Genomic DNA, 26,815 nt, shown 5'->3' with positions numbered 1-26,815 from the left:
CACACATATCTGTGGAACTCCTATTATGTGCCAGGAACTGGGAATGCAAATAAATGTAAAGTACAATCCTTGTCTTTAAGGATCTTAGTCTACAAAGGACCGTGACAATGCAAAAGAGGCTATCACAGAGGACTTTGCAATGCCCTCTGTAATGTGGAGAAGGCAGAGGAGGGTTCATTGAGCCCAGAGATACTGGGGAAGACTTCACCAAGAAGGTGACATTTGAGTGGACCTTAAAGGAAAACTAGGACTTTTTTTAGGCAGAGAAGGAGGGGAAGGACACCTAGGCAGCAAGTACAGCATGAACAAAGACAAAAAGACATCCTCATGGAAAACCTAGGATGCATCGGAAAAAAAGAGGGAAGTGAGCCTGCAATATTTGATGGAGCCAGATTGTCAAGGGCCTTGATTATTAAGCTAAAGAGCTTGGACTATTTACCTTGAGTGGGTATTGAACTATTTACCTTGAGTGGGTATTGAAGAGCCATCAAAGGCCTTTAAGCAGATTTTTATTTTAAAAGGAAATCTCTAGCACAGCCTGCTGAAAGAGCTACACTGAAGAGAGATAGGAGGCAGGGAAGACAAGGCCTCTCAGCATACCAAAGAGAGTCCATGGACTTGACTCTTCCACTGACCATGGGTAAATTTGGGCACATTATTTAAACTTTCTGAACTATTATTTTTTTAGTTTGTAAGTTGAACATCTACTTTATAGGGATGTTTCAAGAATCAAGTGAGGTAACATATCTAAGACCCTCACATGTGTCTGGTAACCAAACGGTGCTCAGTAAGTGAACACCATTCCCTTCCTTCCCTTTCTCTTAATGGACAGAGTAGACAGAGAAACAGAGTTCTACTTGATGATGCTAGCATTCATGGGCAAACAATGGGATAATTCTCTTGGGGAAATGAGTACATCACTGGATACATTCAAGAAGGATATTTCTTTGGTAGAAGATGAGTTGAACCAGGTAAGCCTCTAAAATCTCATTCTTACTCTAAGAGTCTATGATTCTGTCACCTTTAGGTCATAGTATTATGGAGATGGTCAAGAACCTGAGGTTTGATATATATTTGATATATAGTATGATGTATACTTAATATATTATATATCAAATATCTTGTATATATATATTATGGAGATAGTCAAGAATCTGAGGTTTGACTTTGTTAAAAGCACCAATTGGACCCAAAAGAAATGAATCTTCCTCAAAATGAATATCTGTTACTGAAGTGTACAGTTAAAAAGACCCTACCCTAAACAGTCCCTCAGGAGTAACTGTACTACAGGAGAAAGAGGGCTGGGTTTCCAACTTACAGGCCTACATTCCAGTGTCAGAAATTAAGGATTTTGCCATACAGCTTTGGACAGGTCATTCTACATGTCTTGGCCTACATTCCTCCATCAGGAAGATGTGGAGGTTGGGCCTCTAAGGGGTCTTCCATTACTAACATTTTGGGATTCTGGGAGTCTAAGTTATTGAGATCATGAAATTGTGGATGTAAAAATGTTAGGAGATTTCAAGGGTTCCCACAGCAACTATATCACTCACAGTTTATATATATGTCTCAATTTAACAGCATCAAATCCACCTAAAATATATATTTTTTAAATGTGTCACATGCATTGAGAGTGAGACTCATTTGACATTCTTCTTGGAATCAGAACTTTGGAATTCAGTGCATTTCAGGTCCCAGCATTAACTCATCTGCAAATTGGATTAGTTCATATTTCTGGTTGAGAGAGGAGGCACTTTCTGTAGTATGGCAAAGAAATGAAAACGTCAGTCATCTGTCACAGAGGGAAGAGATGGCTCACTTCAGGCCCTAGATGCCACCTCATCTGGAAGTAGACAAAAAGGAAGACTTGGAGCCAGGACAGCCACGTGTTGGTCCACACTATTCCCTCGGAAGGTCCTCCTAGCCAGCTCCTGCTCATCCTCTGTTTGAAGTTTTCCCTTTCCTTCTTCTCTGCTCAATAAAACAAGTTCCTCTATTATCTACACTTCCTTAGCATTATAGCATTGATCATAGAGTATGATAATTATTGCCTGTGTTATTATTGATTCTCTACAAATGGATAAGGGGCACAGCACTAACATTTATTGAGCACCTGCAATGTGCCAGGTGTGTATATAATCTTATGTAATCCATACAGCAACCCTTATGGTGTAGGTATTGTTACCCCTCTTTAACTGATGAGACTAAGGTCAGAGAAGTTAAATAACTTGCTCAAGATCATATAGCTAGTAAATAACAGTCTGGCTTTGAATCAGGTTTTTTTTGTTTCCCAAGCCCCTGTGATTTTGATTGTTCATGCCTTTTTCTTATCTCTGTAACTTGAACTATTAGTATAAGCCCAGCCTTTGGTATACAGTTAGCCCTTGAACAGTGTGGGGGTTAGAGGTGCCAACCCCCTGTACAGTCGAAAATTGCATGTAACTTTTGACTCCCCCCAAACTTAACTACTAATAGCCTACTATTGACCAGAAGCCTTACTGATAACATAGTCTATTAACACATATTTTGTATATGTATTATATACTGTACTCTTACAATAAAATAAGCCATAGAAAAGAAAATGTTATTAAGAAAATCATATAACAGAGAAAATACATTTACAATACTATACTGTATTTATCAATACCATAAGTTTACATTGTCTGTTTACAAGGTGAATCATCTGTCTGAAATAGCATGCAACTGCAGCTGCAGACATCAATCTGCAGCACATGTCAAGCAATTCAACTTTTTCTTGTAATGTCCCGACTTTTCTCTGCTTCTTGGGAGCACTTCCAGCATCACTAGTGGCACTTTGTATAGGTCCCATGGCGTTATTCAAGATTTATGGTATTGTACTAAACACGATGAAAAATACTTGAGAACCACAAGAGATCACTTTTTACTGCGATATGCAGTTTACTGGAGAGATGAATGGCTCACATGGAGATGATTAGCATCACAGGTTGTTTTAAGGGATACTTTCAACAGCTGAGCTCACCACAATGGCTATAGGAGGTGGCTCCAAAATCATTACGGTAGTACCTTATGCACTGCAGTTAACTTCTTGTAGTTATGATTTAATACTGCATATTTATGTTTGTTTACATTTTTCTCAACTGCAAATGGCACTATGTACATAAGGTCTGTAAATGTTTGTGTGCGTAAGTTTTGATAAATTTTATTTATTTTTTATTTTTTGAGACAGGGTCTTTCTGTGTCACCCAGGCTGACACGCTTGCAGTGGCACAGTCACGGCTCACTGCAGCTTCAATCTCCTGGGCTCAAGTAATCCTCCCACCTCAGCCTCTTGAGTAGATGGGACTACAGGCACGCACCACCATGCCTGGCTAATTTTTTGATTTTTAAATAGAGACAAGGTCTCACTTTGTTGCCCAAGGCTGGTCTTGAACTCCTGAGCTCAAGCAATCCTCTCACCTAGGCCTCCCAGAGTTCTGGAATTACACGTATAAGCCACCATGGTTAACAAATTTTAACTTTTTACAGTAGATTTGTATATATTTTATTGTCATAAGTGATTAAATAGAATTGTTTCTATATTTTATGCATTCATGACATAAAACTTTTTCTTAAATTTTTTGATATTTCTAGGTTACGTGGTTTGTCTGAGTTTTTTCAAATTGTCTCAAACCTCCAAAAAATTTTTCGGTATATTGAAAAAAGTCTGTGTAAAATGGACCCATGCAGTTCAAACCCATGTTGTTCAAGGGTCAACTGTACACAAGTGATTGAATTATTGTTGAATGACAATCCTATTCAATCGATCAGTAAAGATTTACTATATGGAGCAGTGCTGGGGATTGAGCTAGCCTTTCCTCGACTATCAGCTTCTGGGGACATCTGCTTTGAAATAAATACTCTCATTAGCTTTGCTGGTTTCTCAGCTCAGCAGGAGAAGCTGTTGATAGTCTCTTGACAGGGCCAGCTGGCATGATAGACTTGTTTAAACCAAATTTGTTTCACATCATTCTAACAACCCTGCTTTAAGGTCCTAATGTCATAGGAGAGACGGAATTCAATAACAACTGTCATACATATGAAAAGGGCTATACAGAAACTGTACAAGATTCTAAGAGCAAAATGGAGGGAGGGATTAATTCTGCCTACAAGAATTAAGAAAGGTTTCACAGAGAAGGTGGCATTTGAGCTGGGACTCAAAGGATAAGCAGTTTTATTTTTCCATTTGTTTTGTTGGTTTATTTTTAATTTTTATTTTAGGTTTGGGGATACATGTCAGGGTTTATTACGTAGGTAAACACGTGTCATGGGGGTTAGTTGTACATATTATTACATCACCCAGGTATTAAGCTCAGTACCCAATAGTTATTTTTCCTGCTCCTCTCCAGCCTCCCACCCTCCCCGCTCAAGTAGACCCTAGTGTCTGTTGTTTTCTTCTTTGTGTTCATAAATTTTTATCATTCAGTTCCCAGTTATAAGTGGAAACATGCAGTGTTTGATTTTCTATTCATGCATTAGTTTGCTAAGGATAATAGCCTCCAGCCCCATTCATGTTCCTGCAAAAAACATGATCTCATTCTTTTTTATGGCTGCATAATATTCAGTGGTGTATATGTACAACATTTTTTAAAATCCAGTCTGTCATTCATGGGCATTTAGGTTGATTTCATGTCTTTGCTATTGTGAACAATGTTGCAATGAACATTTGCATGCATATGTCTTATGGTAAAATGCTTTATATTCCTCTGGGTATATACCCAGTAATGAGATTGCTGGGTCAAATGGTAGTTCTACTTTTAGCTCTTTGAGGAATTGCTATACTGCTTTCCACAATGGTTGAACTAATTTACACTCCCATCAACAGTGTATAAGGGTTTTCTCTGCAACCTCCCCATCAGCATCTGTTATTTTTTGACTTTTTAATAATAGTCATTCTGACTGGTATGAGATGGTATCTCATTGTGGTTTTGACTTGCATTTTTCTAATGATCAGTGATATTGAGCTTGTTTTCATATGCTTGTTGGCTGCGTTATTTCTTCTTTTGAGAAGTGTCTGTTCATGTCTTTTACCCACTTTTTAATGGGGTTGTTTGTTTTTCTCTTATAAATTTAAGTTCTTTATACATGCTGGATATTAGACCTTTGTCAGAAGCATAGTTTGCAAATATTTTCTCTCATTCTTTAGGTTGTCTGTTGATAGTTTCTTTTGCTGTGCAGAAGCTCTTATGTTTAATTAGGTTCCATTTGTCAATTTTTGCTTTTGTTGCAATTGCTTTCAATGTCTTTGTCATGAAATCTTTGCCCGTTCCTATGTCCAGGATGGTATTGTCTAGGTTGTCTTCTAGGGTTTTTCTAGTTTTGGGTTTTACATTTATGTCTTTAGTTCATCTTGAGTTGATTTTCGTATATGGTGTGAGGAAGGGATCCAGCTTCAATCTTCTGCATATGGCTAGCTAGTTGTCCCAGCACCATTTATTGAATACGGAGTCTTTTCCCCATTGCTTTTGTCAGCTTTGTCAAAGATCAGATGGTTGTAGACGTGCAGCCTCATTTCTGGGATCTCTGTTCTGTTCCATTGGGCTATGTGCCTGTTTTTGTATCAGTACCATGCCGTTTTGGCCACTGTAGCCTTGTAGTATAGTTTGAAGTTGAGTAATGTGATTCCTCCAGCTTTGTTCTTTTTGCTTAGGATTGCCTTGGCTATTTGGGTTCTTTTTTGGTTCCATATAAATTAAAAAATTTTTTTTTCTAGTTCTGTGAAGAATGTTGTCAGTAGTTTGATAGGAATAGCACTAAATCTGTAAATTGCTTTGGACAGTATAGCCATTTTAATGATACTGATTCTTCCTATCCATAAGCATGGAATGTTTTTCCATTTGTTTGTGTCTTCTCTGATTTCTTTGAGCAGTGTTTTGTAATTCTCATTGTAGAGATCTTTCACTTCCCTGGTTAGCTGTATTCCCAGGTATTTTGTTTTATTTTTTGTGGCAGTTATAAATGGGATTGCCTTCCCGATCTGGCTGTCAGTTTACTTGGTTGGTGTATAGAAATGCTAGTGATTTTTGTATATTGGTTTTGTATCCTGAAATTTTGCTGAAGTTATTTATCAGCTGAAGGAGCTTTCACAGGCCAAGACTATGAGGTTTTCTAGATATGGAATCATGTTGGCTGGGAGCAGTGGCGCACGCCTGTAATCGCAGCACTTTGGGAGGCTAAGGCAGGTGGATCACGAGGTCAGGAGATTGAGACCATCCTGGCTAACATGGTGAAACCCTGTCTCTACTAAAAATACAAAAAAAATTAGCCAGGTGTGGTGGTGGGTGCCTATAGTCCCAGCTATTCTGGAGGCTGAGGCAGAAGAATGGCATGAACCTGGGAGGCAGAGCTTGCAGCGAGCCGAGATTGTGCCATTGCACTCCAGCCTGGGTGACACAGTGAGACTCTGTCTCAAAAAAAAAAAAAAAAAAAAAAAAGAATCATGTTGTCTGCAAACGGAGATAGTTTGACTTCCTCTCTCTCTTTCTATTTGGACGTCCTTTCTTTCTCTTGCCTGATTGCCTTGACCAGGACTTCCAATACTACGTTGAACAGAAGTGGTGAGAGATGGTATTCTTGTCTTGTGCTGGTTTTCAAGAGGAATGCTTCCAGCTTTTGCCATTCAGGATAATGTTGGCTGTGGATTTGTCATAGACGGCTGTTATTATTTTGATGTTTCTTCCTTCAGTACCTAGTTTATTGAGAGTTTTTAACATGAAGGGATGTTGAATTTTATCAAAAGCCTTTTCTGCATCTATTGAGATAATCATGTGTTTTTTGTCTTTAGTTCTGCTTGTGTGATGAATCATATTTATTGATTTTTGTATGTTGAACCAACCTTGCATCCTGGGAATGAATCTTGCAAGTATTTTGTTGAGTATTTTTGTGTTGATGTTTATCAATGATGTTGGGCTGAAGTTTTCTTTTTTTGTTGTGTCTCTGCCAGGTTTTGGTATCAAGATGATGCTGGCCTCATAGAATGAGTTGAGAAGTCCTTCCTCTGTAATTTTTTGGAATAGTTTCTGTAGGAATGGTGCCAGCTCTTCTTTGTACATCTGACAGAATTCAGTTGTGAATCCATCAGGTCCTGAGGTTTTTTTTTTTTTTTTTTTTTTTGGTCGGTAGGCTATTTATTACTGATTCAATTTTGGAACTTGTTATTGGTCTGTTCAGGGAATCAGTTTCTTCCTGGCTCTGTCTTGGGAGGGTGTATGTATCCAGGAATTTATCCATGTCTTCTAGGGTTTCTAGTTTGTATGTGTAGAGGTGTTCATAGTAGTTTCTGATGGTTGCTTTTATTTCTGTGGGGTAAGTAGTAACCCCTTTGTCATTTCTAATTATGTTTATTTGGATTTTCTCTCTTTTCTTCTTAATTAGTCTAGCTAGTAGCCTGTTTTATTAATTTTTTCAAAAAACCAATTCCTGGATTCATTGATCTTTTGAATAGCTTTTTGTGTCTCGATTTTTTTCAGTTCAGCTCTGATTTTTTGTTATTTCTCATCTTCTGCTAGCTTTGGGGTTGATTTGTTCTTGCCTCTTTAATTTCTTCAGTTGTGAAGTTAGGTTGTTAACTTGAGATCTTCCTACCTTTTTGATGTGGGCACTTAGTGCTATAAATTTCCCTCTTAACACTGTTTTAGCTGTGTCCCAGAGATTCTGGTATGTTTTATGTTTGTTCTCATTATTTTCAAAGAACTTCTTTATTTCTGCTTTAAGTTCATTATTTACCCAAAAGTCATTCAGGATACGTTGTTTAATTTCTGGTAATTGTATGGTTATTTCTGTGTAATTGAGTGATTTTCATTGTGTTGACTTCTATTTTTATTGCACTGTGGTCTGAGAGTGTGTTTGGTATGATTTCAGTTTTTTTACATTAGTTGAGGACTGTTTAATGTCCAATTATGTGGTCATTTTTGGAGTATGTGCCATGTGACAATTAGAACAATGTATATTGTGTTGTTTTTGGATGGAGATTTCTGTAAAAGTCTATCAGTTCCATTTGGTCCAATGCTGAGTTTAGGTCCTGAATATCTTTGTTAATTTTCTGCCTCAATGATCTAATACTGTCAGTGGAATGTTGAAGTCCCCCACTATTATTTTGTGGGAGTCTATGTCTCTTTGTAGGTGTCTAAGAACTTGCTTTATGAATCTGGGTGCTCCTGCATTGGGGACATATATATTTAGGATAATTAGGTCTTCTTGTTGAATTGAACCCTTTACCATTATGTAATGCACTTGCTTGTCTTTTTTGATCTTTGTTGGTTTGAAATCTGTTTTGTCTGAAATCAGGACTGTAAACCCGGCTTTATGTTTTCTGTTTCCTTGGTAGATTTTTCTTCATCCCTTTATTGATATTTTGAGCCCATGAGTGTCATTATATGTGAGATGGGTCTCTTGAAGACAGCATACCATTGGGTCTTACTTTTTTTTATCCAGCTTGCCACTCTGTGCCTTTTAAGAGGGGCATTTAGCCTGTTTACATTCAATGTTCATATTTATATGTGTGGATTGGATCCTGTCATTCTGCTGTTGGCTGGTCATTATGTTGGCTTATTTGTGTGGTTGCTTTACAGTGACACTGGTCTGTGTGTTTAAGTGTGTTTTTGTATTAGCTGGTAGTGGTCTTTCCTTTCTATATTTAGTTCTCCTTTCAGGATCTCTTGTAAGGCAGGTCTGGTGGTAATGAAGTCCCTCAACATTTGCTTATCAGAAAATGATATTATTTCTCCTTCACTAAGGAAGCTTAGTTTGGCTGGATATGAAATGATTGGTTGAAGTTTTTTTCTTTACGAATTTTGAATATAGGCCCCCAATCTCCTTTGGCTTGCACGGTTCCGGCTGAGAGGTCTGCTGTTAGCCTGATGGGGATCCCTTTTTAGGTGACCTGCCCTTTCTCTCTAGCTGCCTTTAACATTCATTCTTTCATTCTGACCTTGGAAAATCTGATGATAATGTGTCTTTGGGATGGTCTTCTTGTGTAGAATATTTTGGGAACAAAGTTGGGGAAGTTTTCATGGATGATATCCTGAAATATATTTTCCAAGTTGTTTTTCTTTCTCCCACTCCCTTTCAGGAATGCCAGTGATTCATAGATTTGGCCTCTTTACATAATCCCATACGTCTCAGAGGTTTTGTTCATTCCTTTTTATTCTTTTTTCTTTATTTTTTTCTGTCTGTCTTATTTCAGAGAACCAGTCTTCAAGTTTTGAGATTCTTTCCTCAGCTTGGTTTATTCTGCTGTTAATATTTGTGATTGCATTGTGAAATTCTTGTATTGTGTTATTCAGTTCTGTCAGACTCAGTAGGTTCTTTTTTTATACTAGCTATTTTGTTCTTCCGCTCCTGTATCACTTTATTGTAATTCTTATTTTCCTTGAATTGGGTTTTGCCATCCTTGTTCCTATTTTTCTTCCTATCCATATTCAGAATTCAATTTCTGTCATTCCAGCCAGTTTGGCCAGGTTAAAAACTCTTGTTGGAGAACTGGTGTGGTTGTATGGAGGACGTATGACACTCTGGCCATTTGAGTTACTGGAGTTTTTGCAATGGTTCTTTCTCATCTCTGCATTGTGAGTGTTCCTTTAACTGCAGTGTAGATTGAGTACAGACAACAGATTTCTTTTCTGGATTTTTCTACTGGGCCAAGGTTTTGCATAGGGTCTTTATTTGAAGTTGACTTCTTGTCTCTGGTTTCAGAGGAGGGTATGTTAGTGAGGTATTTTTGGTGTTGGAGCTTTGGAGTGTGAGCCAGCAGGTAGCATTTGGGATTCTTGGTCAGTTGATAGACTTTTGCTTAGTTGTATGGCTCCCCTGTGTTTCCTAACAGTTGCAGCTGTGTTCCCTCTCAGTGCTCTGAAAGTGTGGGTTCCTCTCCTTCTTGAGTGCTGGCTGTAGTTCATGACTTGACACTCCTGGGCTGCCCACTGCAGCTCTGGGGAGATCTCAGTGTTTATGTTCCTTCCCCAGCTTACAGGCAGCAGAGGAAGAGATCTTAGTAGTAGTGGTGGCCAGGGTCATTTGCTTGTCTCCTAGGGGCTCCACCCCCAGGAGATGCAGGTCAGTAATCACTCAGTGCAGTCAGCCCAAGATGGAGGGTTTGTGCTGTGGGCTCAAGCTAGTGGTTCCCTGTCTGGTGACAAGCTGTGGTGGGTGTGTGGGTCCTGTAGGAGATGGACTGGCCTCATCTTCTTGGGTCAACTACAGCTTGGAGGTATGGATGAGGCACTTAGGGTCTTTGCCCATTCATTAGTCTGAGGGTGGCAAGGGCAGTTCCACTGCAGAGGCATGGTTGAGAGGGTATCAGTTGCCCCTGGAGGCTCTGTGCAGGGAGTTGCTGAGTTGGTACTGACTTGATAGCTCTGGCAGGGGGTGGCTGGAGGCCCCAGCCTGGAGAACCTGCCTGGTGAGGAGATATGGGAATAGGCACCCACGTAACACTGTGGCTACTTTTCCATAGGGCTGCTGCAGTATGGTTGGGGCCTGCTCCAGTCTCCAGTCGCCTTGGATTTTCCAGAACCAGTAGGTGTCACCAGTGAAGGCTGTAAGATAGCAAAGATGGCAGCCTGTCCCTCCCTTTGGGAGCTTTGTCCCAGGGCGGTACAAGCCTGTTGTGGGCCCAAAGGCACCTGTAGGAAGTGGCTGGGGACCCCAGTTGGGAGGTCATTCCCTGCGAGGAGGAATGGGATCAGAACCTACTTAAAAAAAAGCAGTCTGGCCATGTTTTGGTATAGCAGCTGTGCTGTGCTGGGAATCCATTTCAGCCCCTGGTTGCTTCGGACACTCTGATGCCCAAAGGCTGGAACAGCTAAGTCACCCAAACATCAAATATGGTGGCCCACCCCACCCTCTAAGAGCGCAGTCCCAGGGGGACTTCAGATCTCTATTGGCTGGAGAGCTCAGGTAGGGGTGGCTGGAGGCCCCAGTTGGAAGGTCCTACCCACTGAGGAGGAATGGGATGGGGTATCTGCTTAAAGCAACAGTCGGGCTACACTTTGGTAGAGCTGCTGTGCTGTACTGGGGGATCTCTTCCGCCCCAGGTTGGCTCAGACTCTCCAAAGCCTAAAGGCTGGAACGGCTAAGATGCCTGAACAGCAAAGATGGCGGCCCACCCCTCCCATGGGGAGCTCCTTCTTAGGGAGATGCAATGCCACTATTGGTAGCTTGCTGAAATTCCAAGCCAGTGGGTCTTATCTTGTGAGGTGCCATGGAAGTGGGGCCTGTAGGCTGTTTCTGCTCAGCCCCCTGGATTCAGTCTCCTTCCTAGGGGTACGTACAAGAGTTTAACCTCCCACTTTGCTGGAGCTGCAGCTACTTTTGCTAGAAACCCCGAGTATCTAAGGTTCCAGGGTTTCTATGCATGCCTGAGCAGCTGCTCTGCCAAGACTCCACATAGCTTTGTCAGACAGAAGACTGAAGGCCCTAGTAGTGTGGGTTCATAAGGATATCTCCTGACCCGAGGGTTGCAAATATCTATGGGAGAAGCATGGTTTCCTAGGATCGCTCATTCACTCACAGCTTTCCTGGGCGAGGGAGGATCCCTGGGCTCTGTGTTGCTCCCAGGTGGGCCATTGTCCTGTCTTGCTTTTCTTCGTTCTCTGGGTCAAGTTGTTTCCTTGATTAATCCCAATGCAAGTACCTGAATGTTTTAGTTGAAGGTGTTGTATTTACTCGCCCCTTCTGTACCTCTCTTTAAGAGCCACTCACACTAGCTGCTTCTAGTTGGCCATCTTGGCCACTCCCTGCTTTGTTTATTTTCTAGGCATAGAAAATGAGGGGCATTCCTGGTGGAGAATATGTAAAGGGAGGGAGGCACCACCAGGAAGCACCAAATAGTTCTCTGTTGACATATGCTACACTTTCACGTAACGTACCCATGTCATCGCTGACATGGCGCCATCATACCAGGGGAGAATGGCAAGAGGTGAGACAAAAAGGAAAAAACACTTGGTTGGGCCAGGTAGTCAAAGGGCCTTGAATGTCATGCTAAGGATTTGAATTTATTCTGAAGGTATTCTAAGACATTCCAATACCCACTGAGCTACAACTTCAAAGTGCCATCTAACTTTCCAGCTTGTGGCTTCAGAGTCCTGACAATAAGTAGAAATGGAACCAGTAGAGTATGTTGGAAACTGAAAGTCAGAAGGTCTGGATTCTAGTCTGACTTTGCTGTCTGGGTTTCTGTTTTCTTCTAGGTAATGTGAAATGGTGAGACATGATGCCTTAGAGCTCTGTTATCCCACAAGTCTGTGTCTACCAGCCGCACAAGGAAAATCCTTCACGAGGTTCCTCTCAGTTCTTGTGGCAGACAGACTCTTGGGGAGGTTGCTCACCATCCCACCTGCTGATGTCATGGCTTTCTGTAATTCCTTCTGTTTGAGTGGTGGGGGTGGGTGTCTGCAGTGGTGCTGTGACTTGCTTCTCACTGGTAGAATGCAGCAAAGGTGATGAGATGGGTGGGATAGATGGTGCCATGTCAGCGATGACATGGGTATATTACGTGGAAGTGTGGGGCCGGGTGCGATGGCTCATGCCTGTAATCCCAGCACTTTGCGGGGCCAAGGTGGGCGGATCAGGAGGTCAGGAGATCGAGACCAACTTAGCTAACATGGTGAAACCCTGTCTCTACTAAAAAATACAAAAAATTAGCCAGGCGTGGTGGCAGGTGCCTGTAGTCCCAGCTACTTGGGAGCCTGAGGCAGGAGAATGGCGTGAACCTGGGAGGTGGAGCTTGCAGTGAGCCAAGATGGCACCACTGCACTCCAGCCTGGGTGACAGAGTGAGACTCCGTCTCAAAAAAAAAAAAAAAAAAAGAAAGCGTGGCACGTGTCTTGCTGAGTCTCCCTATGCCTCTCCATTGGTTTTGAAGAAGCAAGCTGGCATGTGGCAGGCTGCAGATGTTGGGAGGCCACACGGCAAGGAACTGCCGCATCTCTAGGAGCTGAGGGTGGACCCTGACTGGCAGCCAACAAGAAACTGAAGCTCTCAAGCCTATCACCGTAAGGAATTGAATTCTGCCAATAACCTGAGTGAGCATGGAAGTAGATCCTTTCCCAGCCAAGCCTCAGACAAGGTTCTGGCCCTGGGAAACACCTTGACTGCAGTCTTGTGAGACCATAGAAAGAAGACTTAGCTGAGCCAGTCTCAGATCCTGACCCATAGAACCTGTTAGATACTTAGCATGTGTTGTTTTCAGCCTCTGTGTTTGTGGTAATTTATTATACAATACATACAGTTCCCCACCCTAATACTTGAAACTCCTGACCCCAGTCCCTGTGCTCTATTTACAACTCCATGCCACCACTGGGGGAATAATCCCATAACAGTATCTGTGTGTGGGTAGCTTTATCTGTCTGTATCCACACATAGATCTTGTGACAGTAAATTTTATCTATCAACTTGACAGGGCTAAAGGATGCCCTTATAGTTAATTAAACATTATTTCTGGATATGTCTGACTAGCAGAGATTAGCATTTGGATTGGTGGACTGAATGAAGCAGATGGCCCTCAATGTCATCCAGTCCTTGAGGGCCTGAATAGAGCAAAAAAGGCAGATTAAGGTTGATTTTGCTCTTTGCCTGACTGCTTGAGTTGGGACATTGATCTCTTGCGCTTGGTGCTTTGGTTCTTAGGCCTTCAGACGTGAGCTGAAATCTACACCATCAGCTCTCTGACTGTCAGGCTTTGGACTATACTTTGGGCTTTCCTGGGTCTCTTACCTGGCAGACAGCAGATTTTGGAACTTTTCAGCCTCCATAATCATGTGAGCAAAAACCTTATAACAAATTATCTATCTATCTATCTATCTATCTATCTATCTATCTATCTATCTATCTATCATCTTCTGTTGGTTCCGTTCTCTGGAGAACCCTGACTAATACAATTCATATTCAATCACAGGCCTTTAGGAAGTACTTAATATGTGCTGAGCACATACAGAGATAGGTAAGTCCAGGGTATCTCTGAGGTGCTCACAGTCTGAAGAGGAAAACAGCTCCATGATGCTTGAGCTGTGGAAGGCTCACCTGCAAGGGTGAACTAGCTGAGGAAATCAATGTGTGTCCTGCACTGTAGAAATCAGTTTGCTTCCCCAGTGTTATTGCATTAGATTCTTATAAACCTCTAAGGTAGATGCCTTTTACAGAGAAGGGAGCTGAGCTCTAGAGAGGTTAGGGAACTTGCCTTAGAGGCAAGTCCACTTAGTGTGGGTCAGATCCAGGATTCTAACCAAGTTCTTCTGATTTCAACTTAGTTGGATAATTAAAATTGACTATATATTTCCTTTGTGTTAACAGATTCTACTGGAACTTCTAGCAGGCAAACTCACCTAGTGCTCTCTGGAAGGTGATGTGGGTGGAACTCTGTCTGATTCCAATGTCTAGATGCCAATGAGCTCTCCACCATCACCCCAGAGACAGGGGAAAGAAGATATAGGTAGACCTGGGCCTATCTTCATTCACTCTCAGTGAGCACATGGCAGGCATTCAAGAAATATAGAGGCTGAATTACATTTTCTTTGAGGGTCTAAACTTTGCCCTCTGTGACTAGGTGTCCCTTGATATGGCAATGAGAATACAGAGCAGTGATACTCAAACTCAGGAACCAAAAGAATCATCTGAAGATAACTGTTAAAATGCAGATTCTAGGGTCCTCCCTCCAGAGATTCCGATTCAGTGGGGCCCAGGAGACATTTTCAATTATACCCCCAGATTATTCTGACACAAGTCAATCACAGAGCACATGGTTATTTATGACAAAATCACAGCCAAGCTAGGTTGAGATAGTTTGCCTAGACTCTGATATGGGTTGTTCCCAAACATCCCCACTAATGTTTATAATTCCTTTTCCTTATGGGAGGGAGAGGCCAGTGATGTGTTGGCAAATGTTTAATAACTGGATCTCTGGTGGAAAAGAAAAAAAAATCCCTGATTTGTAGCATTTGCCAATACTCATGGTGTAAATACTTGCACCGTGGCTGATAGCAAGCTACCAACAGTAGCTTGTTAAGACTGAATTGGGAAGAGATGCACATCATTGGCCTTTGCAGGTCAGTAGGAGTCAGCTCCAGCAATCATTGGAGGAAGGCTGAATAGGAGAGGAGAGGACTTACCTCCCTGGGCCTCAGTTTTCCCACTTATAAAATGAGAATTCATGAAGGTTCTGATCTGTGACTCGAGACTAATTTTAGGCCTTAGCTCAGGGGCCATGTGGCCAAAGGAAGTGGTCAGGTTGCCAGGGCACTCAGGGATGAGGAGGCAGAGTGAGTCAGCTCTGCTTCCTCCTCCCTTCTTGGAGAGAGTGGAGGAGCCCACAACTGGGTGAACAGAGGAGGGGCCTTGGAGTTGGTCCTGCCTCAAATCTTGAACCAGATGCTTACTAAATTTCTGAGAGCCTGTTTCCCTATCTATAAACTGGGAAAATACTACTGTACCTACCCCATAGAGTGGTTACAAGAATTAAATGAGATAAAGTCTGGCATGTGGTAAGGTTTCTGTAAACATTAATCTTTCTTCTTGTGACCGTTTCTTTGCCTGCCCATGATAGTTATTTCCCAAATTCTGCCAGAGCCTGGTTAGACCAGTGGGCCAATTTCATTCATAAGCAGAGTAGTAGGTCACCCATCACTGTGCAATTTGAGGTAAAGGTCCTTCAGGCAAAAAATTGTATGTGTATACACACACATACACACACACATATGTGTACATATATTCTCCCACTGGTCTGTCATAGAGTCTGAACTTCCACCATTTAAATCTTTATCAATGCTCCACAGCAAAAGACCACCAGGAACACACCTGTAGTCAAAGCTGGTATTACTACATGCTGCACAAAGGACATGATACACCTTGGAGACCATGGGGCAGCTCAGAAAGAGAGTACCAGGAGAGTTTTTCTCTGGGCTAGGTGCTGTCAGGGAGCAGTGGCAATTCAGTGATTTGGCATTTTAATTATTTTTATCTAAGAGGGGGAAGAATGGAATGTGGCTAAGGCCGTCATTGGTAAAGAAATCACCATACTCATGTTGACCAGGAGAGGGGCCTGTTTGGTAGTTTTAACGATTTTGCACAGTGTTCTTTTTTTTTCTGTTATTGTTGTTGTTTTGTTTTGTTTTGAGGTGGAGTCTCGCTCTGTCGCCCAGGGTGGAGTGCAGTGGCACAATCTCAGCTCACTGCAATCTCTGCCTCCTGGGTTCAAGTGATTCTCCTGCCTCAGCCTCCCAAATAACTGGGATTACAGGCATCCACCACCACACCCAGCTAATTTTTGTATTTTTAGTAGAGATGTGGTTTCACCATGTTGGCCAGGCTGTTCTTGAACTCCTGACCTCAAGTGATCACCCTACTTCGGCTTCCCAAAGTGCTGGGATTACAGGCATGAGCCACCACACCTGGCCAGGTTTTTCTCTGTATTCAGATGTGGTGTGGAGTGATCTTTTTTTGGTCTTGCTGCCTGTCTTATGATTATAGAGGCTTTGCCTTGTGTCAGTGTTCTGGGAACATGCTTATGTTCAGCAGGAGAATGCCGGGGCCTTGCTGTGAGTGCCAAGCCAGGACACTGATGGGGCTGCTGTTTTCTTTCTCGTCTTAGTCATTTGCAAAATCTTTACTGATGACTTTTACCACAGTCACACATATTATCTCATTTAAACCTCACAGCAACTCTGTGAGGGATTGTTATCTCCATTTTATGGATGAGGAAGCTGACTCTGAGAGATGACTTTCCAAATTCATCCAACTGGAAGAAAAAGGAAGTCTCTAGGGACTTGAATCCAGAACTGTCCAGCTCCAAGTCCAGGGCTCACTCTATTAAGCCACTCCATGAGGAGTGAGTCCCTAAGGAGGCCACAGAAGGCCCTAAGCCCTCTTTTGTTCTCTGGAAGAGAGTGCCATTTCTTGGCCCTTCCCAAGGCCTTGACAACTGAAGGTGAGTGTGGGCCCACCGGCTAGGCACACTGGCTACACAAGGCTGGCTTTCCACTGGTGCTGTGGTTTGGCATAGGTGAGAAGGCAGGCAGTAACTCATGTGACCTGTACAAGTCATTCCCCACCTTGGGCCTCAGTTTCTGCTTCCAATGACCTAAGAGCCCCTGAACTCAGGAAATCTGTGAATAAATATTTGTTGAATGCATGAGTAAAATGCATGAATGAATGGGGGTCTAACCAGAAGTGGATTTTCCAGTCACTATTTTGTTGTGTTTTTCTCTTTTTTTCCCTTAGTTCCCAGAAGAACCACAAAGCATAAATTTCCCCAAAAGGGGAATTTTGTTGATGGCTTTAGTCTATTCCCTCCTAAAAGACCAGCTATAACCAAATGAAGTAAACATAACCTCAAGGTTGTATTGTCTTCATAATAAAAGATGAAGCTTAGAACTGGATCACTTGGCCCTTTCTCTTCTGACCTTCTCCCAGTCGAAAAGGCCTGCATCTCCTAATAGCCAGCCAGCATTGTCTTAGATCTGCAGTTGGGCTCAAAACACCCAAGCCTCAGCACAATGTTCTTTGTAATTTCAGCATTTTCCCTGAAAAGTTGGCCTAGTAGCCATTCTGCTTCCTGTCATAATGCTGCCTTCGCCGGGCATACAGAAGACCCTTGCCCTTCTTGTATTGTGTTACTTTGTGGAGTTGGTGCTTGCTACAATTCTTATAGAAAGTCTGGTGAGTTTTAGGAACGTTCGCCATGTTTGTGGGAGTGCTATCACTACCTTTGTTGTGTTTTTCTGTCTTTTTCTTCTTTCTGATATGCTGGTTCCTTGCTTTTCCCTTCCTCCCTTGGTTCCTATCTGAGCTGCTTTTTTTTTTGTTTTTTTTTTGAGATGGAGTCTCGCTCTGTTGCCAGGCTGGAGTGCAATGGCTCAATCTCGGCTCACTGCAACCTCCGCCTCCTGGGTTCAAGTGAGTCTCCTCCCTCAGCCTCCCGAGTAGCTGGGACTACAGGTGTGCACCCCCACACCCAGCTAATTTTTGTATTTTTAGTAGAGACAGGGTTTTACCATGTTGGCCAGGATGGTCTCGACCTCTTGACCTCGTGATCTGCCTGCCTTTGCCTCCCAAAGTGCTGGGATTTCAGACATAAGCCACTGCGTCCGGCCTCTGAGCTGCTCTTTCAGTCCTTCCTCTACTGTTTCTGGGGGCCCTGGACTCTCCCAGCCCAGTGGCCTAGGATTGCTGCTGATATGGCTGCATCTCTGGCAGCTCGGAGTCCAGCAAATAGCTGCTTCTGTGCCGGCCACAGTGTGCTGGCCATCGCCCACCACCACACCCAGTAACCTCCCCCAGAGGCTCCATCTCATCCTGCCCAAATTGTTGAGCCAGGAGTCCCTTGGGGTCATTAGTGTAGAGGGGCTGGGGCTTGCCCTACTTAGAAATGGCACAGTCCAACCCCCTCAAGTCCAAAGAGGGGACACAATATACCCATAGTCACACAGCAATTTAGCATAATGATAAACAGGACCCAGGCATTCTGATCGGTTGGTACACTTCCCTTATCTTCTGGGATAGGTCTGCTTTTATTTGGAGTCTGTACATTGTAGTATATTTAGTATGTTGATTCCACACATTTGTTGACCAGACTCCTGTGCTGGGTTCTGGAGATAGGAAGAATAAAATACCTTCTGTGCTTTTAGGGAATTCTAGTCAAGTTGGGGAGATAAATAAATAGACAATTACATTGTAAGTGCTCCGACAGCTAACCAGACAAAATGCTGCAGGAGGACAGGAAGGGAGCAAGGAACTGCCAGGAATGGGGAGAAGGTCATGATGTTTGAGTTGAGTCTTGAAGGATGGGTAGGAGTTTACCCAGCAGAAAGGGCATGGTTGTGGGTAGGAAGAGCATTGCAGTCAAGGTTAACTACTTACCGGTAGAAAAGTGTGGCGCTATTGTAGAGCAATGTTAGATGTCTCCACATCTAGCAGTGATGTGAGGAAAAAGGCCTGGTATGGAATAAGAAGGACCTAGGTTCTGGTTTCAATTCTGTCGCAGAGTCACTGAAAACCTTTGAGCAAATCACTCAGTCCAATTGTGTCTCAATTACCTCGTCTCTCCAGGAGGATGCTCGCAAAGCCAAATAGCTCAGAGCTGCTCTATCCAATAGAATAGCCACTAGCCACAAGGGTCTATGTAAATTTAAATTAACTAAAAGTAAATACATTTAAAATTCTGTTCCTCAATTGCACTAGCCATGTTTCCAGTGCTGAGAAGCTACTGGTGACTAGTGGCTGCAATATTGGACAGCACAGATATTAAATACTTCCATCACCCCAGAAAGTCCTGCTGGGCTGGGCGGCCCTAGAGGCCTGTGATTCTCAGAGGAGAAGGGATTTGTCCCATCACCTAGCAAGGTCTCCAGACTCCCCACTTACCTGTTTAGGAGGAGATCCCAAGGAACAGGATAGAAAGGATGCACCATTCCACTGCCCATCCTCAGTTCCTGAAGTACAGTGACCCAAATGAGAGGGCAGGGGTCCCTTGTCCCTTTGTCATGCACACTATACTCTGATTTCGCTGTGTGAAAGCTTATCACAGTGCCTGGCCCATAATAGCAGCTTTCATAAATAGCCAGTCCAATTCCTAGTTTTGCAAGTGAGAAAACTGAGGCTCAGAGTGGCCTGGTTTAGGACCCAAGTCTTAGAGATTTCCAGGCTATCTCAAATGATGGAATTTAGGAGAACATAATGGTCTTTGAGCCTCATTTTGGCTTAAGACTTTTGGGTTTATTTATGTTGTAATCCAGGTGATACTATGTGGAATCAGACACATGACCTTATCTGTGTAAGGTATTGCCTTATCTGTGGCTAGATGCATGACTGTCCGGGAGCTTGCAGGAATTAACCAGTGGCCAACCTTGTAATGCACAAGACTTTTATGTTATCTGAAACAAATAGAATTAGGTAGCAGGTAGAATTTTTATTTTTATTTATTTGTTTATTTATTTATTTTTTGAGACAGAGTCTCACTCTGTCACCCAGGCTGGAGTGCAGTGGTGTGATCTCAGCTCAATGCAACCTCCACCTCCTGGGTTCAAGTGATTCTCATGCCTCAGCCTCCCAAGTAGCTGGGACCACAGGCGCGTGCCACCATGCCCAGTTAATTTTTGTATTTTTAGTAGAGGTGGGGTTTCACCATATTGATCAGGCTGGTCTTGAACTCTTGACCTCAAGTTATCTGTCCTCTTTGGCCTCCCAAAGTGCTGGGATTACAGGCGTGAGCCACCACGCCCAGCCAGAATCAATATTTTTGAAAAATGAACACAAATGTATTACTTACTATGCACCAAGCACAGTTAAGAGGGTCTAATAGATAACTGAGCAACACTATGAAGTAGAGATGATTACTCTCATCATCCTCATTTTCCAGACAAGGAAACGGAGGCTGAGATAAATAACTTGCTGAAGGCCTCACAGCTATTGTGAAGCCTGGACTCACCCAAGCAGTGGCCTCAGAGCCCACAATCTTAACCCCTTTCTAGATCCCTCTCCTCAACTTTGCAATTGTTGAACATCAGGACCTGAGGGAAACTTTGGGATCACCTAGTCTAATCCCTTTTCTTTCCTCATGCGGTACTGGAGGCCACAGAGTGACCCAGATCCAGCCAAGGTTATTCAGCAAGTTGTAAAAGACAGAGCTTGAATCTGAGTCCTGAGGGTGGGTCCCCTGGCTCCTGTTCAGTTATTTTTGCTTCACTTCTTTTAAAAAGCCTAAAAAATGAAATGATCCACTGAGCATCTTCTGGGTACCCATGTTGTGCTGGATGTTTTTGTGGAAAAAAACCTTGGGTTTACATTGAGAAGTCCTGGAATCAAATCTTACCTCAATTGCTTGCCCAGTGACCTTAAGCAAGTCACTTTCTATGTCTTGGCCTCAGTTTCTCCAGAAAAGGAATAAGGATATAATTGCCTTAAGGATTATGTCAGAATGAGTGGCACAAACTAATTGCTCAAGTAAAAGAAATGGACGCTGAAGACACAGGCCCCGTGCCCTCTACAATCTGGATGTGGAGGTGAGACTGACATGCAGAGGAGGATCGGGGGAGAGCAGAGAGCACGCTTTGTTGGCAGGTCAGACGATGAATGTTAGGACACTTCATGCACTGTTGGCTCCATCTGGCAATGGAGGTGATTCAGGATCAAGAAATCATCCAGGGAAAGGCTGGCCTGCAAGAACCCACACCGGACACGAGGTGGCGCTGGTGGCCCACCTGGGAACAGGCAGAGACCAGCGACCAGCCCCGGGGAATCTGATCCTGGCAGTTTCATTCTTTTTGCTTCTAGGCATGGACGTCTACATGAGGGACCCTGGGGGGCTGAGGATGAGGGCGCTGTGCCCCAGCAAAGGATAAATGGGAATTTTACACTCCTTATCTCATTTAGTCTTCACAGCCACCTTTTCAGGTATTCAGTTTTACATGCAGGACACTGTGACTCAAAAGACGTTAAATAATTTCCTCAAGGGATGCTATTGAGAAGTAGATCCAGGCCCACTGATTCTAAATCCCATGCTCTTTCCAGGAAAATATGCTCCTCCCAGCCAGTGGAATCAGTCTATCAACAGAGGCTAAACAGGATGTAAGGGAGATCATACCAGAAAATAGAAGACCAAATTAAAACGGCCTCCTCCTCGTGGCCTTCCTAGACTGTCCCCATTCCTTTTTCACCCAGTCCACTCCAACAACCTCCTAATCCATTTCCCTGCTTCCATTCTTGCACCCTAGGCTCTGTTCTCTACAGCAATCTTGTGAGAAGGAAACCAAGTTGCAGTGTTCTGCCGTTCAAAACTCTCCAATGCTTCTGATTCCAATTTGAACAATGTCTGAATTTCTCACCACAGCTATGAGCGGTGCTGTGCTGGTAACAACCAGTTCTCAGAGGCAGAGAGCCCTGATTTGTAGCATTTGCTAATTGTGGTGCATATTCTCCCTCCATGGCCAATTTCAAGCTTCCAAGGTAACATCACTGAGCTCAGAGTTGAGAAGGGATGCAAAGAATTGAGACAGAGCCAGTCTGAGTTGACACCAACGCACTGCTGCACCAAGGCCCCACACATAAGATCTGGCCTCAGACGCCTTCTCCAGACAACCTGCTTATTCTGCTACCCCTGTTCTCTGCTGGATCACCGGCCTTCTTGCTGTTTCTTGAACATAACAAGTACATTTCCACCTCGGGGCCTTGGCACTTGCTTTCCTCTGTTTGGGATGCTCTTCCCCAGAAATGTGCATAACTTGCTGCGTCACTTCATTCAGGTCTCAGCTCAAATGTTACAGAGAGGCCTTCCCTGAGCATCTTCCCTAAGACATCCTACCCACTCCCACCCTCCATCACTTTTATTCCTTGCTCTGCTGTATTTTTTCTCTAAGGGCCTCAATCCCTATTTGATAATAAATGATAGACGTTTAAACTTATTTGTCTAGGTCAGGACTGGATGGCCATCCCTAGAACAGACCTGACTCAAAGAAAGCACTCAATACATATTTGCTGGTTGATAAATGAGTAATTACTTTTCCTCTCATGTAATGCCTTTTTTTTTTTTTACTGCAATAGCCTTGATGTTTTCTCTTTATTCTTGATGTGCTATCGTCTTGCTACACTGGGTCTAGGTGTAAATTTATTTGTTCTGTTCAGCACTGAGTGCGCATTTTGAATCTAAGCAGTGTCTTTCTCTCGTTCTGGACAATTCTCAGTCCTTATTTCTGTAATCTTGCTTCTCCTGCACTCCCTCTGTTCTGGAACTCCTACATAACAGTCTGTCAGTCTCTACTCCGTGTTTCGTAACTGCTTGGCATTCTGTAGAATGCCAGTTGTCTCCCAGTGTCTATTCCACTTTTTCCTTAGTAATAGAATCTCTAACTTTCAGCTAGGCACATGCCTACTTGGGTTAAAAATGACATTTCTTGGCTGGGCGTGGTGGCTCATGCCTGTAATCCCAGCACTTTGGGAGGCTGAGGTGGGCAGATCATCTGAGGTCAGGAGTTTGAGACCAGCCTGGCCAACATGGTGAAACCCCGTCTCTACTAAAAATACAAAAATTAGCTGGGCGTGGTGGTGGGTGCCTGTAATCCCAGCTACTTGGGAGGTTGAGGCAGGAGAATCGCTTGAACCCAGGAAGCAGAGGTTGCAGTGAGCTGAGACCACGTCACTGCACTCCTGCCTGGGCAACAAGAGTAAAACTCTGTCTCAAAAAAAAAAAAAACAAAAACAAACATTTCTGAGTCTTCCACTTAGCTACATTCGGGCATATAACTGAGTTCTGAACAATGAGTATAAGCAGGAGTCTTGTGGAACTTCCTCGTAATGTCTTTTAAGCAGAGGAGTGTGCTATTCTTTGTACCTTCTTCCTACTATCTGAAAAATACACGAGTTGGCTGGAGTTGGTGCAGCCATCTTGGACCATAGGGTAGAAGTCAGGTAGAAGGAGCCTGGGTTTTGATGGCTTTTATGAGACTGCCCTCATAGCTTTTTTTTTTTTTTTTTTTTTGAGACGGAGTCTCGCTCTGTCGCTAAGGCTGGAGTGCAGTGGTGCGATCTCGGCTCACTGCAGGCTCCGCCTCCTGGGTTCATGCCATTCTCCTGCCTCAGCCTCCCAAGTAGCTGGGATTACAGGGGCCCACCACCACGCCCAGCTAATTTTTTGTATTTTTTTTTTTTTAGTAGAGACAGGCTGAACCGTGTTAGCCAGGATGGTCTCAATCTCCTGACCTCGTGATCCGCCCACCTCTGCCTCCCAAAGTGCTTGGATTTTAGGCCTGAGCCACTGCGCCCGGCCGAAACTGCCCTCTTAGCTTTAAACTTCCTAGTGCTGGACCATTCCATGAGAGAGAAAAGGACTTGTATTTTGCTTGAGCCATGGTTATTTTGCTGTCTTAGTTTGGGTATCCCAAAAGCAGGACCCAAGAGAAGGATTTGGATGCTAGTAGTTTATTTGGGAAGTGCAGTGAAGAAGTGGAGATGTGAGGCAAGGAAAGGAGAAAAGCCAGTAAAAGATTTGAACATGAGCAGTTTGCTGCTGGTGGCCAACGGAGACTCAGCCCTGCTGTGGGGCCTGTGGGAGACTATGTGAAACAGGCCACATAGTTGTCCTACCAATGGGAAAGGAAGCTGGAGTATTTATCATGAACTAATAACGCCCCTCTTGGTTGAGGGTCTTTTTTGGAACTAACTCCCCCAGGAGTCCACCTGTCCTTGTGCAAGCTGAGCATGCTCTTGTGGCCAGAAACACTTAGGCAGAGATGCAGGAAGCTGTCATCGTGTACAGAGCCCATCTTCAGGTGACTGCTGGGGTCAGCCAAGGGAATGTGGGCTGGGCATTAACAGTGTCTGCAACTTGTCTGCTGTATTCCACCCTCCTCTAACTTCTACATTGTTCTTTCCTATCATTTATCTGTTGTTGCAACGTAGGTGAAATGTACAATTCATTTGCTTCCAAATAATTAATCCTATCTTCTACCATGTCTAATCTAGATTTATTCTGTCTCTCCAGTTTAGTTCAACAACTATGTTTCTCATTCCCAGTGTTTCTAAATGGCTTTATTTAGTTTCTGCTTGTTTTTAATTTATAATTTATTATTCTTTTGTATGTACGGATGTTATTCCTGACTTTATTTGAAAAGTCTAAATATATTTATTTTGAAATTGTTTTCAGATAATTCTATTATTTTACTTTTGTCTGTAGTGGATTCATTCTACCAATTATTAGTTTTGTTGACTGTCTACATCTGCATTCATTTTCCTCATGTGTTTTGGAATTTTAGTTTGCAGGCTTTTTTTAAGTGGGATTTATTTTTCTGTACATACTCACTCTGCTTAGTGGGTTGATAGCTTCTCCCCACACTCCTGGGACCCTGTCTAGAGCCAGGTTTTAGGCTGCTGACTCAAGGCTTTCATCCTGTAATGGTGGTGGGAATTTCACATGTCCAGTCACTGAACCAGCATCATGAGGTTTGGCCCTGGCCTCACAAGGGTCTCATTTAGCCCCTCAGGCAGTGAGGGAGTCAAACTCCTGGCTGCTTCCCCTGCTTCTGGCGCCAGACCCCTGGCTTCCACGTTATGTAGCCCCTTGTGTTTCTGTTGAAATTCTGATCCACAAAAATGTTGATTCTGATTTTGAGCATGGCTATTCCTGTTTTGAATCTATCTTTTTATATAATTGCTGTGAGTTTGGTGCATGAATTTACAGCACCATCTTGATCTGAAGTTTCTGGACCCTTGAATCTCCCCAGGGAAGACACTCTCTGACTGCAGATAGGATTTTTTTTTCCCCAGAATCCAGGCTTGCAGATACAAGAAAGAAAGGAATCTGCCTTTATGGATCCTTCTCTTTTATTCCCCAAGGTGACTCAGGCCCTGGAGGATACAAAGAGCCCCCTGTAAAAAGTGTCTTTGGACCTCTTGGCCTCCAGTCTCCATCACAGGGCTTCCTGCCAACACTCCATCTCAAAGGTCTTCCCTGACGTGGGGCTTTAGGTGTTCACGGCCATATTTGCATTTCAACAAGGGACTCATAAAGATGTTTTCATCTTTAAAATGTACAGGCATGGAATTCAAATCGCGGAGTGACAGGCTGTGTGTGGAGTTGATTGTCTAGGTCAGAGACATCACACCTGGCTGGTGAGGAGAGCTTTCTGACAACAGGAGCTGTCCAACAAGGAGTGGGCTGCTGTCACCGAGGAGCTGAAGCGGCCGACGGCTGACCTTCCACTGGGCACCAGGCAGGGCCCTGGATGGAGGGAGTCTTAAAGCAGGAGGGAGAAGCCAAGGAAACAGCTCTCTAGAAGCATTTTCTACGCTGAAAAGTGTCATTGAAATGCTATCACAGTTCTAAGAGGAGACATTGCTCCTCCGAAAGCCAGCCTCACTCCCTAAGCTGATGTATTTCCGGAAGCAGGGCCTGAGCTGCCACATGCAGGCCCTGAGGACTTGAGGCACATCGTTCTTTTTTTGGGTCTCATCTGTGAATCAGCCACTCAAACCTAGTGGCTCTCAGCCTGCAAGTTCATGCAATGCAGGGCTTCTCCACTGCTCCCCCAAACCTCCTCAGGCCACCCCTGCATGTGCACCCACCCATATGGCCTGTTGTGAACAGGTGACCCTCACCTGCCAGCATGACTGCCCTTCAAAACCTGACTTATTGCTTGTGTTTTACAGTTACCATAGCAGAAAGATTTATCTTCATCTTTTACCATTTAAAAATACTAATGGAATTACTGTTTTTGTCTGTTTCTGTTTTGAAGCCATACGATTTTTCTCTCACTGCCACCACATTTGTGATGGCCTTAAAAATTATTCTTAAAGATAAATATAATTCTAGAAAAACCTTCTCAGGGAAAAATGGGTATTTTTTTCCAACTGTTGTGGGGCTGAAAAACTTTTATAGCATGCTTGGTGGCATATATGGGATTCTAAGGGACTTTCAGCACCAACCTTCCTTCCTGGTCCCAGCAGGTGAAGGCAGGGCCCTCCCAGGCCAGTGCACCTGTCATGGCCCTTGGCTGGCTCGAGGAAGGAAGGCACTTCACGTCTATTGAATGTTGTGTGCTTCACAAGGGCTGTCTCCTTTCATCTGCACAGCAACTCATTGTACTGATGAGGAATTTGGGCCCAGAGAGGTGAGGTGACCCACCCAAAGTCACACAGCCAAGAAGAAGCAGAGTGCACTTTCCTCTCAATCACACTCTCCAGATCCTCCAGTTGGTTTCTGTTCAGCCTTCTGAACAGGGTGGATTTTTGCTTAAGACTTTCTATATGGATTATAACCCTTACATTACGATATTTTGTCATAACTATTTTAGCTTTCATCTGTGTGGTACTTAACATT

General features: G+C 43.4%; 2 long non-coding RNA genes across 2 annotated transcripts in view; both read left to right on the top strand.

Annotated features, from left to right (window-relative positions):
* Positions 1 to 26,318, top strand: part of LOC129039202 (uncharacterized) — a 30,694-nt gene extending 4,376 nt beyond the window's left edge. Inside the window, exons 2-3 of the long non-coding RNA XR_008503287.2 lie at positions 17,524 to 17,667; positions 25,533 to 26,318. This is a non-coding gene — a long non-coding RNA (uncharacterized LOC129039202). The remainder of the gene's footprint in view (positions 1 to 17,523; positions 17,668 to 25,532) is intronic.
* LOC134739641 (uncharacterized) lies at positions 647 to 17,387 on the top strand. The gene is made up of 4 exons (XR_010126496.1): positions 647 to 971; positions 12,881 to 13,010; positions 13,645 to 13,775; positions 17,230 to 17,387. It is a non-coding gene; the product is annotated as an uncharacterized LOC134739641 (long non-coding RNA).
* Positions 26,319 to 26,815: the final 497 nt, after the last annotated feature.

This window comes from Pongo pygmaeus, chromosome 1 (genome assembly GCF_028885625.2).
Source record: "Pongo pygmaeus isolate AG05252 chromosome 1, NHGRI_mPonPyg2-v2.0_pri, whole genome shotgun sequence".
NCBI classification, from domain to species: Eukaryota; Metazoa; Chordata; class Mammalia; order Primates; family Hominidae; genus Pongo; species Pongo pygmaeus.
Note: the sequence above shows the minus strand (reverse complement) of the source record. Positions and strands in the feature narration are given on the sequence as shown.